The sequence below is a fragment of the Orycteropus afer genome, unplaced genomic scaffold, assembly GCF_000298275.1.
Source record: "Orycteropus afer afer isolate SDZICR_OR568_19922 unplaced genomic scaffold, OryAfe1.0 scaffold00001, whole genome shotgun sequence".
NCBI classification, from domain to species: Eukaryota; Metazoa; Chordata; class Mammalia; order Tubulidentata; family Orycteropodidae; genus Orycteropus; species Orycteropus afer.
In genome coordinates this window covers 2,326,614-2,342,709 of record NW_006921588.1, presented here as the reverse complement: position 1 = coordinate 2,342,709, position 16,096 = coordinate 2,326,614, and positions in this window count along the sequence as shown.

The following is a 16,096-nucleotide window of genomic DNA, read 5'->3' as shown; positions in this document are numbered from 1 at the left end:
ATTATCTTTAGCATGATTTTACTTGTGTGTGATGTTAATGATATTGTTTGATAATGTCTACATTCTGTGGGATCAGTTTTCTTTGGAATAGGTACAAATATGGATCTCTGCCAGTCAGTTGGCCAGGTAGTTGTCTTCCACATTTCTTGGCATGGACAAATAAGTGCCTTGAGCACAGTATCCATTTGTTGAAACATCTCAATGGGTATTCTGCCAATTCCTGGAGCCTTGTTCTTCACCAATTCTTTCAATGCAGCTTCGACTTCTTCCTTCAATACTGTTGGTTCTCGATCATAGGCCACCTCCTGTAGTGGATGAGCATCAATCAATTCTTTTTGGTACAGTGACTCTGTGTATTCCTTCCATCTTCTTTTGATGTTTCCTGCATCATTCAATGTATTATTTATAGAATCTTTCAACATTGCAACTCGAGGTTTGAATTTTTTCTTCAATGGTTTCAGCTTGAGAAATACTTAGAGTGTTCTTCCCTTTGGTTTTCTAACTCCAGGTCTTTGCACATTTCATTATAATTGACTTTGTCTTCTTGAGCTGCTGTTTGAAATCCTCCATTCAGCAACTTTATCTTGCCATTCTTCCATTTGCTTTAGCTATTCTCCATTCAAGAGCAAGTTTCAGAGTCTCTTCTGACATCCATTTTGGTCTTTTCTTCCTTTCCTTTCTTTTTAATGACCTTTTGCTTTATTTATGGATGATGTTCTTGATGTCATTTCACAATTACTCTGGTTTTCAGTCATTGGTATTCAATGTGTCAAATCTATTTCTCATATGGTCTCCAAATTCAGGTAGGTTTTAATCGAGGTTATATTTTGGCTCTTGTGTACTTATTTTGTCTTCAGCTTTGACTTGAACTTGCATATGAGCAATTGATGGTCTGTTCCACAGTCAGCTCCTGGCCTTGTTGTAGCTGAAGAATATTGAGATTCTCCATCTCCTCTTTCCACAGATGTAGTCAGTCTGATTCCTGTGTATTGCATCTGGTGAGGTCCACATGTACAGCCACCATTTCTGTTGTTGAAAAGGTATTTGCAAAATTCTATCATGCAATCTCCAGCATCATTTCTATCACCAAGGTCATATTTTCCAACTACTGGTGATTCTTCTTCCACTTGTCTGTCAGCTTGTCATACTGTGGTGGCTTGTGTGTTGCTGTGAGGCTGGAGGCTATGCCACTGGTATTTCAAATACCAGCAGGGTTACCAGTGGTGGACAGATTTCAGCAGAGCTTCCAGACCAAGACAGACTCAGAAGAAGGAAGGGGGCCATCCACTCCTCAAAATATCGGCCAGTGAAAACCTTTTGAATAGCAGTGAAACTGTCTGATATATTACCAGAAAACTTCATGAATAGCCCTGAAACATTGTCTGATATAGTGCTGGAAGATGAGCCCCTCAGGTTGGAAGTACTCAAAATACAACCGGGGAAGTGCTACCTCCTCAAAGTAGAGTAAATCTTAATGATGTGGATGGAGTAAAGCCTTCAGGACCTCCTTTTGTTGCTGTAGCATGACTCAAAATAGGAAGAAACAACTGAAGACATCCATTAATAATCCAAACTTGGAATGTATGAAGCATGAGTCTAGGAAAATTGTAAGGTGTCAAAAATGAAATGGAACACATAAAGATTGATATCCCAGGCATCCGTGAGCTGAAATGCACTGGTACTGGCCATTTTGAATCAGATAATCATATGATCTACTGTTCCAGGAATGACAAATTGAAGATGAATGGTGTGGCATTCATTGTCACAAGGAAAGTTTCAAGATCTATCCTGAAGTACAGTGCTGTCAGTGATAGGGTAATATCCATCACATAATAGCCTACAGTTAATACTACTGTATTAACTGTAGTATTAACACACTAAATATCAAATTTACACACTAAGCACCAAAGGCAAGGACAAAGAAATTGAAAATTCTTACCAACTTCTGCAGTCTGAAATTGACCAAATATGCTATCAAATATACATATATATGTATGCATCTATACATATGTATACACATGTGTGTACATATAATGTACATGAAAACATAAAATATAAATACATACATGTGTGTGTGTGTGTATATATATATATATATATATATATATATATATATATATATATATATATATATATGCACATGGAGCTGTAGTGTGTAGTAGATAAGCCATCTGGCTGCTAACCAGAAGGTCAGTGGTTCAAACCCACCTCCTGCAGAAGGAAGATGGGGCAGTCTGCTTGCATAAAGATTTTACTGTCTTGGAAGCCCAATGGGGGTCAGTATGAGACAGAATTGACTGGATGGCAGTAAGTTTTTTTTGTCTGTGTGTGTTTATGTATCTGTATATGTTTGTGTGAAGTTAATATAATCAAACATAATTAATGTGCACATATTATATATGTGTGATATCGAAGTATATAATAAGTGGAGTATTTAAAATAAAGCATATCTAATCAAGTATCTTAAACATTTTTGCCTTAATTTCTAGCCTACCTCAGATAGATAGGTAGTTAGATAGACAGGTAGATAGATACATAGATAATCCCAAAATACCATTCCCTTAACTCTCATTTATCACTTACTAATATAATAAAGTATATATTATGTTATCAGTATAACAGTAGAAAATATATTAGAAAATTAAGTATATATCAAATGTTTATGACAATAATTCAGGTAAATCACATTCATTTCTAGTTCATTTTTCAAACTGAGTAACTAAGTTAACTAGATTTCTACTCTCTCCAACAATTAATATATAAATAAAGAGCTGTAATTTAAAGAAATTATTTTTTAAAGTAAAAATTCCCCAAGCCTCATTGATCGATGGGCTTTTAATTATTTTTGATCATTTATGCTTAGATTTCTCAAACCACTGCCACTGAGTCGACTTGTAGAGACCCTCCCGGAGGAACTCGTTGGTTTGAAAAGGTTAGCAGCCAAATGCTTTAACCACTTGGCCACCGGAGCAATGTGGGAATTTTTTAAATTTCTGCTTCGTGTAGAGGGGCTCAGTCAGACAGCACATGGCAATAACCTGTTGTTGTTGTTGTTGTTATTGTTATTTGCCATCGACTCATAGTGACCCCTCCTTGGGTTTCTGAGGCAGTATCACTACGGAAGTAGGAATGCCCAACCTTCCTTCTGAGGAGTGGCTGGTGGGTTTGAACCACCAGCCTCCTGGTTAGCAGTCAAGTGCCTTAGGCACTATGCTACCAGAGCTCCTTCCAATAACCTAGGGAGCTAAAAAATACTATTGCAGATTCCCTGCTTCAAGACTTAGGATCTCTGCATGTGAGGCAAAGGCATTGGCTTTTGTTGTTTCCGTTTTTTTGTTTGTTTCAAGTTCCCTGGTGATTATAATGCATAGCTTTGTCTGAGTCTGTCCTGAGGAAAATGAGTAAGTTACCATTGGATTTTTCCTCATTATCCAATTATCCACGTTTTAAGAGGTAGAAAACTTATTTTTTCACTTAAAACTTTTTAAAAACACATCCCACAAAAGGGGATCTCTGATTAAAATATCTAATCAAACCAATATAAAGCTACTGCTAGCCACACCTGAAAATGTTTAAAGAAAATACACTGAAAAGCAATAGGCAACTCAATACAATTTAGCATTTTTTTATTTACAAAAGCAAACAGTTTTCAACTGCTATTTAATTTCATCATAGCTTTATCTTAAGGCTTAGTTTAATGCCTTTCTCCAAATTCATTATGAAACTTATTTTTGCAGTCAGAGGCAGGAACTTGATTCGGTTTGACATCAAACTGCTTTTCATCTCAGTCTTTGGCTGTTCCCTTTGGTTCTATGGGCTAAATTAGAAGAGGACTAGTCCCTGGCTTTGTGAAAAGAATTAGTGAAAGTAGCTCTAAGTAGCACCATCGAGCCATCTTTATTCTAATCATTTTACTCATTTCCCATACTAAGTCTTGATATTTTCTCCCTCTATTATCTGTGAGGCTAAATTATTTATTTATTCTTGCCTATGTTACTTGACCCATTTGGTTGCTCAAGAATCACAAATGCTCTCAATCACTTTGCTGCTCCTTCTATTCCATTATTTTTCCTCAAAAATAAATAAATAAATAAAACAAGCATGGTAGGGGACTTGTGTCATAAAATAAATATGGGAAATACTACATATATAGGAACTCTGGTAGCACAGTGCCTAAGGCACTTGACTGCTACCAGAAGGCTGGCAGTTCAAACCCACCAGCCACTCCTCAGAAGGAAGGTTGGACAATCTACTTCTGTAATGATACCACCTCAGAAGCCCAAGGAAAGTTCCCTATGAGTTGAGTCCGACTTGATGGCACTTAACAACATCAACAACAACATATAAGTGCTGCTCACAGTATGTTCAAATTGCAGCCAAATGTTTTAACCAGTATTCCACCAGAGCTCCTTTTGTTTATGTATTAAGATAAATTTGGGAAATGCTATGGGGGGGGGCCTCAGGGCCTCGGGCAGTCAGCTGCCACACCCAAGGCTGGCTGTTCAAACCCACCGGCTGCTCCCCGCCAGGTAGACGGGCCATCTCTATATATATATGTCACAATATGTATTTGCATATTAAAGGCTCGAGGAGCCCTGTGGTAAAGTCAAACCATAACATGTCAAATAAAACTAAACACCTGCTTAACTTAATTGAACTCAGATTTGCCAATATTATTTGGTCATGGAATCCATTTTAACAAGAAACAACTATAATAAACTATGAGAACAGAGTTCTCATATACCATGACAAGCAATAGCTTATAAAATAATTAATCTTTTTTTTTCTTTAAACTGTTTCAATATTCTAGCTGAGAAAACTGGTCACTCCTTCTGACTCTTTTCTGCAGAAATAGCACTAAAGCCAGCTCATGTTAATTCTTCAGACTACCTGTGTGACTATGCCACCACAACTCTCTTCTGATATGTTTCCTGCCATCACACATATTTTGGGAAGATAATTAAAATGTCAGCTTTTCCTCTACCCTACCACCAATAGTCTTTAAAAATTTCCCTCAATTTTATCTAATGTCATGTCAACTCTACATTAGAGAGCCCTGGTGGTATTGTGGTTAAGCATTCTACTGCTAACTGAAAGATTGGAGATTTGAACCCACCTCCTGCTCTATGGGAGAAAGATGTAGCAGTCTGCTTCTGTGAAGAGTACAGCTTTGGGAACTCTGTAGCACAGTTCTACTCTGTCCTATACAGTTGCTATGAGTCAGAATCCATTCAATGGCCATGAGTTTGGTTTTTGGTTTGGAAACTCTAAATTAGATAGTATAATTTTCTTTGTTATTATAACATAGGATCAGATACAGGTTGTGTCTGATAACATTACTTTCTGAAAAGCCGTATCTTACATTGTTGAGTATAGTAAAATGTTTAAATAGAAAACTTCACAAGATTTTAAAGATAATTTTACTGACTTCTTTCTATCTCTATATTTATCTCTTTGCTTTACAGCATAAGTCTGGACACATGGCCACTGCTATCTATTGTTAGAGCTTCTGATATAAGGACAAGACAGAGCCACATGACAGGGACCAGGTACCTGTATCTAAGTTGGAATCTTTGTCCTGACACAATTTGGGTATCATGAGCAAGTTACATAGTCTCTCTGAGCCTCAGTTTCCTGTTTTAGCCATTTATTATTATATGATAAATAACTCAGCCTAGAGTGAGAGGAGACTATGTTGTGGAATTCTCAGGGAGTGGTCAGGCTCAGGAAGAACTGAAATTTATCAATAGAAAGTCATCCAATGTTAAGGCAGTTACTCCATCTTTCTGGGGCATTATCATCTCTCTTTCATTTTTACTAGTTCCATTTTTTTGGTCTCTGAATAGAGCAGTTCTCTCTGCAATCTTAATACATTAACTAACTTAGTTGTCTATTATACATTAGAAATGTGTTAATGTGAAATTATAAATAGTTGAATTTTTTTTTTCATATCTAGTAAAGCAAAGAGCTGTTCCTGTGATGAGTTCTGTAATAAACTATGCTGTTAGTTGCTCTTGAGTTGGCTCCAACTCATGGTGACACCATATATACAATAGAAGAAAATTTTGCCAGGTCCTGTTCCATCTTCACAATCATTGGTACACTTAAGACCATTGTTGCAGCCACTGGATGTGTACTTTGAATGCTTTCCAACCTAGGGGCTCATCTTCCTAAACTGTATCTGGCAATATTCTAATAAACTATCTCACTCAAACTCACTGCTGTCGAATCAATTCCAACTGATAGTGACCCCTCCATGGGTTTCTGAGGTAGTATCTCCATGGAAGTAGATTGCCCAGGCTTCCTTCTGAGGATTGGCTGGTGGGTTTGAACGACCAGCCTTCTGGTCAGCAGTCAAATGCCTTAGGCACTATGCCACCAGAGTTCCCAATAAACTATATAATTAGTTTATTTTTTTAGTTTACGTAAATTCTTCAATTTACACATCATAAATCCTGCCATTCGTATGTAATATTTAATTTTTATTTATAATAATTAGTCAAATAATATTTGATTCCAAATATCTTTAATTTCAGTTCAGGGAGATCATTCTTTGTCTATGTAAATCCCACAGCACATAGCAAAACACTTTATAAGTATTTGGTACTCAACTGATGATACTAAATTCAATTAAAATGTTAGTTATGCACATTAATCAACACACTCCTGAAATAGTGAACCTATCTACACACCGCCAGGAATGGTAGTGTAATCATCTGTGGAATACCCAAAAGGTCTTACTTTTTTTGTTAGGGAAGCCTTACTCTGGGGTGAAAGGCGAGCACTGAGAAGGCAGTGGTTTGAGTCTATCTGCAGTGGACAGTGGTACTCTCTCAGCTTGAGGTTTCAGCTCCTCACTTCTTATGCCTGTGTGGTCTAAGCGGTAGCCATTCACCTCCTCATCTCATGAGAGATGTATTTTATTCTTGTTCTCAGGCTGCAGATTTTGCTTTTATTCTCTGTTATCTTTGTATTTCCCATTGCTTCATGGGCAGATAACAAGCACCCATTTCATTAGACCATGAACTAAAACCTAAACAGTGAAATAAATAAATAAAAACAATGTTAATGGGAAATTTGAGGCTTTCAAGTGATATGAACAAAGACAGTAGAATGTGGGCAGCAGGGATATTTGGAGACCTGACTGAATCTTTCCTGCAAATTCTTGGATTGAGCTTCAGAATTAAAACATTTCAGTGAGCATGTTTTTGATTAAAGCAAAGAAAAATATAATCCCTTTTTAAAAAAAAAAAAGAAATTTGAATTGGCAATGATAAGGACTTATTGGTTCATAGTGGTTTGGGAACTAAAAAATGAAAAGGTGACCCTGTCCTGTACCAATACCTCTATAGCTCAATTCCCATTGGTAAATAAAAGTTAAAAAAAAAAAAAAAAAAGTAGCTACTTCCACAAACAGACCTTCACCTTCATTGTCAAATGGGTTATATGTGTATATTTTTTTAATAAAACCCCCAAACTCATTGCAATCGAATTGGCATAGACAGACATAGATTAATACTGACCCTGAAGGACAGAGTAGAACAGTTCCATATGGTTTCCAAAGCTGTAATCTTTACAGAAGCAGACATCCATATCTTTCTCTTGAGGAGCAGCTGGTGGGTTTGAACTGCCAACCTTTTGGTTAGCAGCCAAGCACTTAACCACAATGTTGCCAAGATATATAGTTAGTTAGTTAGTTAGTTGTTATGGAGCTGATTTCAACCTCATGGCAACCACAGACATTCAGAGTGGAACTGCTCCAGAGAGTTTTCCAGGCTGTGGCCTTTCAGAAGCAGGTCACCAGGCCTGTCTTCTGAGGCACCACTGGATAGATCCAGTTTGTCATCTTTTTATCTAGTTGGTTGAACACTTAACTGTGCACACCACCCGGGAAGTTTTCATATGTGTGTGTGTGTGTACATCTACATGTTATAAGCAATTCAAAGCTTAAAGAGAGTATTCAGAGTCATCCTGCTTTTCTAGCCTCCAGACCTCATTCTAGAGAGGTAATTGCTGTTACTAGGTTTTTGAGAACCTTACAGATTGTCCATGCATATTCATATACATAGATGTAGACATCGACATAGATTTATCATTTTAGTTTACAAATGGGTTTCCATCATACATATTGTTCAATACTTTCTTTTTTCATGTGACAATTGCAAGCAGACTTATTTCATTGCCTGGATAAATTTCATGTTTTATTTACTCAGTTCTCTGTTTACAACAGGATATTCACCACCTCTCCCCTTCAAAAACAAAACAAAACAGACAGTCAAGGGTACAATAACACCCTAATGAGGCTTTTAGAGGTCAAAACTGAGACAGGTAGTAAAACAATTTCTTACATTTTGGTTCTTAGCAACTCTCAATGAGAAAAGAATTTAACCTTATACAATATAGGAAATATTGAACATATCTCTCAAATTTAATTGTGATACGCTGAAGCACAAATTATTGCAGTTAGAAAATTATATTTTACAAGCACTGCCTTTTTGTCCATTTGCCACCATAATACATAATGATATTTGTAGCTATCCCTAAAATCTAATGTAATATTAGTTGCCATAGTATGAAATTCAATATAATGTAGGTTGGTCTCTTTCCAAGGGAGTTTAATTATATTGCACTGAGAGTACAAAGATAGTTGTATCTATTAGTCATACAAAGGGCATTTAACATGACACAGCAGTGTAGACAGAGTGAATTAGCTCTTTTCTCTTAAAAAATTGTGTATTTCTCTGTTCCTCAAAGTTATTGAAATGGCCATTTTTGTCCACATAGTCAGTTGTTTATGAATTAGCAAGCAACCTTTGGGGTTGTGGCCAGAACACTGAACTTGAATTGGAAAGTTTTGTTTCATGTTTTTGTTCTGACCCTTGAAGCTGTGGTTTCTTTACTGTTTCAATATGAGGATTAAATTAAATTTATAATCTGCAAGGCTCTCTACATAGAAGAGGTAGTTTGTTATTTACTGAAGTGTACATATAGCAAGGAAAATTTGAATATATGATTTTCTGTTCGTAGCTGAAGCCTAAATCAGAAGTCATGAAAATTACTTAGTAGACCCTTCCTTCCAACTCCAACATTCTGGATTGAGATATGACTTCTACTGCCAGCCTTCTGGTTAGCAGTCAAATCCCTTAGGCACTATGCCACCAGAGCTCCTAAATGAAGAGCAGAGTAGATACATATGATGTAAATAGATGGAAATGTGTTAGGCTTATTAAGTATATTGCAAACTATTTTATGTGAATTCCTGTTTTTTATGTATGAAATAATGAAGTCCAGAAAACTAGCAGAAGACAGGAGTTACATTCATTAAACACAACTATCATTTGGTTGAAATTTTGACACTATTAAATAATTTCCCTTAATCAAGTAAAACAATAATTTAGAGGATTTTTTTCAATTTTTTAAAAAGATTTGTGTAATTGGCTTTCTTTTGTCATGTATGGTGCAGTGAAGAGGTGAGGAAAGAATCATGATGGCTTGTAAATGTGGAAAAACTCAATGTCGATTTTATGACTAGGTATAGTCTTAGTAGATCAACTATTTAATTTTATATTAATAATAATATTTATACAACATGTAACTTTTACAAAATTATTTACAAATATTTCTCCTTGAAACACAAATATTTTTATTTCCATTTTAGGAATTGAAAAATTAATATTAAAAGATTTACCTGGCATTTTCTTACCAAAGATTCAATGTTCTGTAGCAATGAAGTTACTATTTTGAGTTGAGTGAAAGAAAGCTTCTCTAGCTAGACTGCATGTATTATAAATATCACTTCCTCAAACTGTTAGAAAGTAAGCAATCATTTCCTTGTTGTGAATATTTTCTCACTTGCAAAGGTGTACTGGAAATGGATGCTAATAACGTGCATTTGACTTGTGCTTTAATGCAAGTTTCTTAATTGCATATCATTTAGAGTGGTCATCATTTAGAAAAAAGGGCTCTGTTTAGAGACATTGCATACATGACTGGGAGGATATTGTGGTGAAAAGATATCAACAATAATAGCTCCATTAATGTTTTGCTTATACCTGTATCTAATGGATGATAATGCATCTTACATGACATATGTGAAGATAAATTTACAACATTAATAGGCCTGCATTCCATAGCAGTAAGCTACTTCTCTAACAAGTTCTATTTATCTAATAAAATATTATCTTTCTAGTGTCATCTGATAGAAAGTTAAAGATTAGATGATGTTGCCTTTATTGACATTGCAACAAAATGCTCTTCTCTTGATTTATCACACACACACACACACACACACACACATCTATACCTATTGAGAACATTCCGTTTTGTAGATTGTTACAGTTAATGAAAATGTGCATTTAAGAAACAATAAGTTATCTTCCATGTGGAGACAGGTCATCCCCATATGACATTTAAAACTGCAGACAGGTTTGTAAATATTATTTATTTTCTCTACTATCCCTTGGATAAGATCTAAGACAAATTTAAGATAGTTGATTAGTTATTTTACTATCTCTGAAATTGTATGTATGAGGGGCATTCAATGAGTTCAAACATGTTACAATCAGATTTCCACAGACATGCCTACATCTATGTCATAAAATTATTTCAGTCATATTTAATTGATCTTAAAACTACCTGCCATGAGTTTTCAACACTTCAAAATCTAGATAAACTTAATTAAAATAGATAAACTAAATCTTAAACATGTTTTTTTTTCTCCAGCTCAGCATTAGGGTGACAGCCTTCTGTAAAATGTAAATTACCAAGTCTCATTCATTATCTAGTTCACTGGGGATTTCTAAGTTTTTGTCTACATATTGTTGGTGCACTTATTTTTAGGTGATCATAGATAGTGTTGAGATGTCTATAAAGGCTAAGTAGCTGCTTCTTAGAAAAAAAGCTAATGAGCTCGTGAGCAGAGTTTTCGTAAAGTGAATCTGTATTCCTTTCATGTTCTTTTGATGTTTCATGAATCGTTCAATATTTTGCCCATAGAATCCCTTAACACAGCAACCTCAGGCTTGAAATTTTTTTTCAGTTCTTCAGCTTGAGAAATGTTGAGTGTGTTCTTCCTTTTGATTTTCTAATTCCAAGTCTTTGTATATTTCATTGTACTACTTTATTTTGTTTTCTTGAGCTACCATTTGAAATCTTTTGTTCAACTCTTTTACGTCATCATTTCTTCCACTTGCTTTAGCTACTCTCTGTTCCAGAGCAAGTTTCAGAGTGTCTTCTGACATCCATTTTGGTCTTTTCTTTCTTTCTTGTCTTTTTAATGGCCTTTTGCTTTCTTCTTGCATGATGTCCTTGATGCCATCTCACAACCTACCCGGTCTACGGTCATTAGTGTTCAATGAGTCAAATCTATTCTTGAGATAGCCTCTAGATTCAGGGGGTATATACTCAAGGTCATACTTTGGATCTTGTGTATTTGTTTTAATTTTCTTCAGCTTCAACTTGAACAATATGAGCAATTGATAATCTGCTCAGTGGGTACCACCTGATCCTGTTCTGAGTTATGATATTGAAATTCCTAATCATCTCTCTCCACAGATGTAGTGAATTTTATTCCTGTATATCCCATCTGGTGAGGTTTCATATATAGTTGCCATTCACATTGTTGACAAAAGGTATTTGCTTCTAAGACGCAACTATTGTTCTCTCTGTCAAGAGCAAAGGAGAGTGAAGAAAATTAAAGACACAAAGAAACAATTAGTCCAAAGGACTAATAGACCATATGAAGTCCAGCCTCCATGACTCTTAGACCAGAAGAACTAGATGGTGCATGGCTATCACTGCTGAATGCTTTGGTAGGAATCAGAATAGAAGGTACCAGATAAAGGGGAGAAAAGTGTGGAACAACACCCAAAATCATAAAAACACCAAACTTACTAGTATGATAGGCACTGGTGGAACCCCAAGACTATGGCCCTTAGGCACCCTTCAAGCCTGGAACTGAGCTCACCCCAGTGGCTAAACTTTCAGCCAAATGATAGGCCAATAAATTGAGCAATAATCCCATGAAAGTTCACACTCATTAGATCAACCATACAAGATCAGAAAGGCAACATTTGTCCAGGGATGAAGCTAAGAAGTCAGGAAAGGATAGGAAAGAAGGAAGAAGGGAATTTTTTCCCACAGGGAGCAAGTGGGAAAACTGCTGTTACACTGTAGGGATTGCAATGAATGTCACAAAACAAAATGTGTATGAATTGTTGAATGGAAAACCAATTTGTTCTGTAAACTTTCACCCAAATCACATTTTTTGATGATGAAAGTGACCCCTTTAGTTTTCAATTTACCACTCCTAGCACAGTAGATAATATGCTTGTCCAATTCAAAATGGCCTATTTCAGTCCATTTTAGCACACTGATTTCTTGGATATTGATCTTTACACATTGCATTTCATTTTTGACAATTTCCAATTTTCCTAGATTCTTACTTCATATATTCTACTTTCCAATTATTAATGGATGTTTGCAGCTTTTTCCTCTCAATATGAGTCATGCCACATCAGCAAGTGAAGGTCTTGAAAGCTTTATTCCCTCCATGTCATTAAGGTTGATACTAATTTGAGGAAGCAGATTTCCCCCAGTGGTATTCTGAGTGCCTTTCAACATGAGGGACTCATCTGCTAGCACTATATCAAAGTTCCACTGCTTTCTTAAGGCTTCTACTAGCCATTTTTTTCAAAAGTAGATTGCCGGGTTCTAGTTCCTAGTCTGTCTTTGTCTGGAAGCTCTGCTGTTCACTGTGGATGACCATGCTGGTCATCCACAGTGAACTGATGGCTCTAGCATCACAACAGCACACCAGCCACCACAATACAAGAAACAGACAGGAATGATGGGATTTAGTATGGAAACAAGATAACTCTTTTTTTTTTTTTAATTTTTTATTGTGATTTGGATGAAAGTTTGCAAAGCAAATTCACTTTCCATATAGCAACTTACATACACTTTGTTTCAGGACATTGCAATTTCCCATAATGCAACAGCTCCCTTCCCACTTCCTCCCCATAGTTACCTCTTCCTGTGTCCTTCCCTCCCATGCACTCCTGCCACCTGTGCTGTCTCCCTGTGCTTACATAGCCTTTCTACTCTCCCATGATTGATCTCTCCAAGGAGTGTATCTACCTAATGTAAATGTTCAGCTCATATGCCTGTCTTTTGTTTGGCTGGAAGCCACAGGAGTGGGTTCATTTCCAGACCTGAAGGGCAGGTAGAAACCATAGTCTCAGTGGTTCCATCAGGCTCTATCAGCCCAGCAAACCTGGTCCCACCCCGGTTTTTTTTTTTTAATGATTTTGAGTTTTGTTCCACATTGTTCTCCTACTCTGTTCAGGATCTCCTACAGAGATCTGCCTCAGTGTGGTTGACAGTGATAGCTGGGCACCATGTAGTTCTTCTGCTCTCATAGTCATATAGGCTGAAGATCACATGGAGTACCAGTAACTTGGACTAATTGTTTCCATGTGTCTTTTGTTTTCTTCCTTCTTCTTTGCTGGACAAGACAAGATCCATCTTTGAATGTACATGGCTGCTTGCAAGCTTTTAAGATCTCAGTTGCTAGTCAACAAAGTAGGATGTGGAACAATGTTTGGGTAGTATATTATGCCAATGGAGCTTGATGTCCCCTGGGAGTATGGTCCCAAGTCCATAGGTCCAACTACTCACTCCTTCTGGGTAGCTGGCTGTGGCCAAGAAGTGACTACAACCTTGCCCCTTGTCAGCTCTATACACCTGGGAATTCTTACAGAACATACAAATACACTTGTAGAAACATCGTCTGCCAACACTATACATGGCCTTGGTCACACTATCCTCTGCATAGACTACATAATAATTCAGCCTGTGCACCCATCTATCCACCCATATATCAGTGTTTGCCTTCACTGACAATGGAAACAGGATGATTCATTTTCAAATGATTTGTTTCATTTTGTATTCCTATGATAGAGATTGACTCTTTGATTAAAAAATAGAAGTAGGTTTTGTTCCAAGCACTTTAGCTGAGGGAGTGTGTTGCATGCGTTCAATGAACTATTCAGCAGTATAATATTTTTGTATTTTTAAATTGGGGAATACAGGAATGAAATAAAATATTGTGAATAAATATTAAATTATATTTAATGCATACCTATTACAAAAAGATATATTATGTATTACCAATGACATTACTTCATTATTTGTGTACTTTTCACTACAGCCTATGTAAGAAGAGAAGTCTACTTCAAATACATGCATGTAGCTTACAAATGATGTACATCGACATGTATGGTCTATTCTTTTCATTATCAATTACTATTTTTAGAAGAAAAAAATTGAGTTAAAAAGGTTTCAAAAATAAATTTATAGATAATTTAAAAATTGTAGTGATTTAAAGTTATTTTTGTTAATAAAGTATGTTTCAGGAGTCAAGCATAATATGGTTACTGCTAACAAGTATACAGGAAGTATAAGAGTAGACCCCAGCTGTGGCTTAGTATATTACTCTGCACATGTTTTCTTTTTCCCTCTTGATTCACATTAATTGTCACAGAAAAGCTAATAAATTTATAATAGAATACAATAAGTAAAGAAATACCTCTTATGGTAACAGGGAGATGATAATTCATTTTTTTAAATTTTTACATCAGCATCTTGTAGTTAATTCTCTCTACTTTCAACCTTCTCATTTATGTACTTTTATGCTTCAACTTTTTAATTACTATCTGAATCCTTTTATTTCCTAGGCTCTTAGACTTTAGTTAGGAAGCAGTCATTATTAGAATAAAATAACATACATATTTGATTCTCTTATATCAGTGGTCATTGGTATAAATGGGGAGACTGTGGCCGTGGAAATAACTGTAATTTATAGAGTTTTTATCAGTATGTTGTTAGATGCTGTCAGGTCAGTTCTGACTCATAGAGACCCTTTGTATAGTAGAAAGAAACATTGCTGATCCCATACTATCCTTATACTTGTATGTGTTTGAGCCCATTGTTGCAGACACTGTGTCAGTCCATCTTAAGAGTCTTCCTTTTTTTTCACTGACCCTCTACTCTAATAACCATGATGTTCTTCTCCAAAGATTGATCTCTCCTGATAATATGCTCCAAAGTAAATGACACAAATCTCACTGCCCTCACTTCTAAGGAGTATTCTGGGTGTAGTTCCTCCAAGAGGGATTTGTTTGTTCTTCTGGTAATCCATAGCACGGTCAGTATTGTTCGCCAACACCATAATTCAAATTCATCAATTCTTTTTTAGTCTTTCTTTTTTACTGTTCAGCTTTTTTGTTATTGTTGTTGTTGTTGTTTGATAGTTGTCATCAAGTTGATTTCAACTCATAGTGACCCCATCAGACAGAGTAAAACTGCCCTATAGGGTATTTTTCTTTAATGCATTTTACTGAAATATAATTTATGTACAGTAAAAAACACAAAACAAAAGTGGCTTTTTTTTTTTTTTTTCAGTGTTCCCTCCTCTCTCCTCCCACCCCTGGCAACCAACAAAGAAAATTTCCCTCCATATATAAACCTTTCCTTGACCCTCCACAACAAAGAACTAATACTATATTTGTCCTTCTGTGACTGACTTATTTCACTCAGCATTCTGTCCTCCAAGTTCATCCATATTATGTGCTGTTTTGCAGACTCTACATTATTCTTTAGTGGTGCATAGCATTACATTATGTGTATGTACCATATAGTTTGGTCATCCACTCTTCTGCTATAAATCTTAGAAATAAGTCCCTTGCCAGATATGTAATTATCAGCAAATATGAATTTGTTGCTGTCATTTTTGTTATGGGCTTTGTCATGGTATCAATTTCTTTGTTCCATATAATTTTCTATACTGTGCTCATTTTGTTTATGAATCGTGTTATCACTTCCTTCATTGCTATTGTTTTAGTATTTCCTGAATATTTATGCTGGTCTCATTTTTGATGTAAAGGTTTAACTTTTTTCTTTGAGGTTACCCTGTGATTTATAGTTTTCTTCCCAAGTTTAGAACAGTCTGTTCTATCTTGTAGTTGTCTTGACTTCCCTACCATCTAGAAGTTCTGTAACAACACAGTTTTTCCCTCTTTTTGGTTGTAGTTGTCCT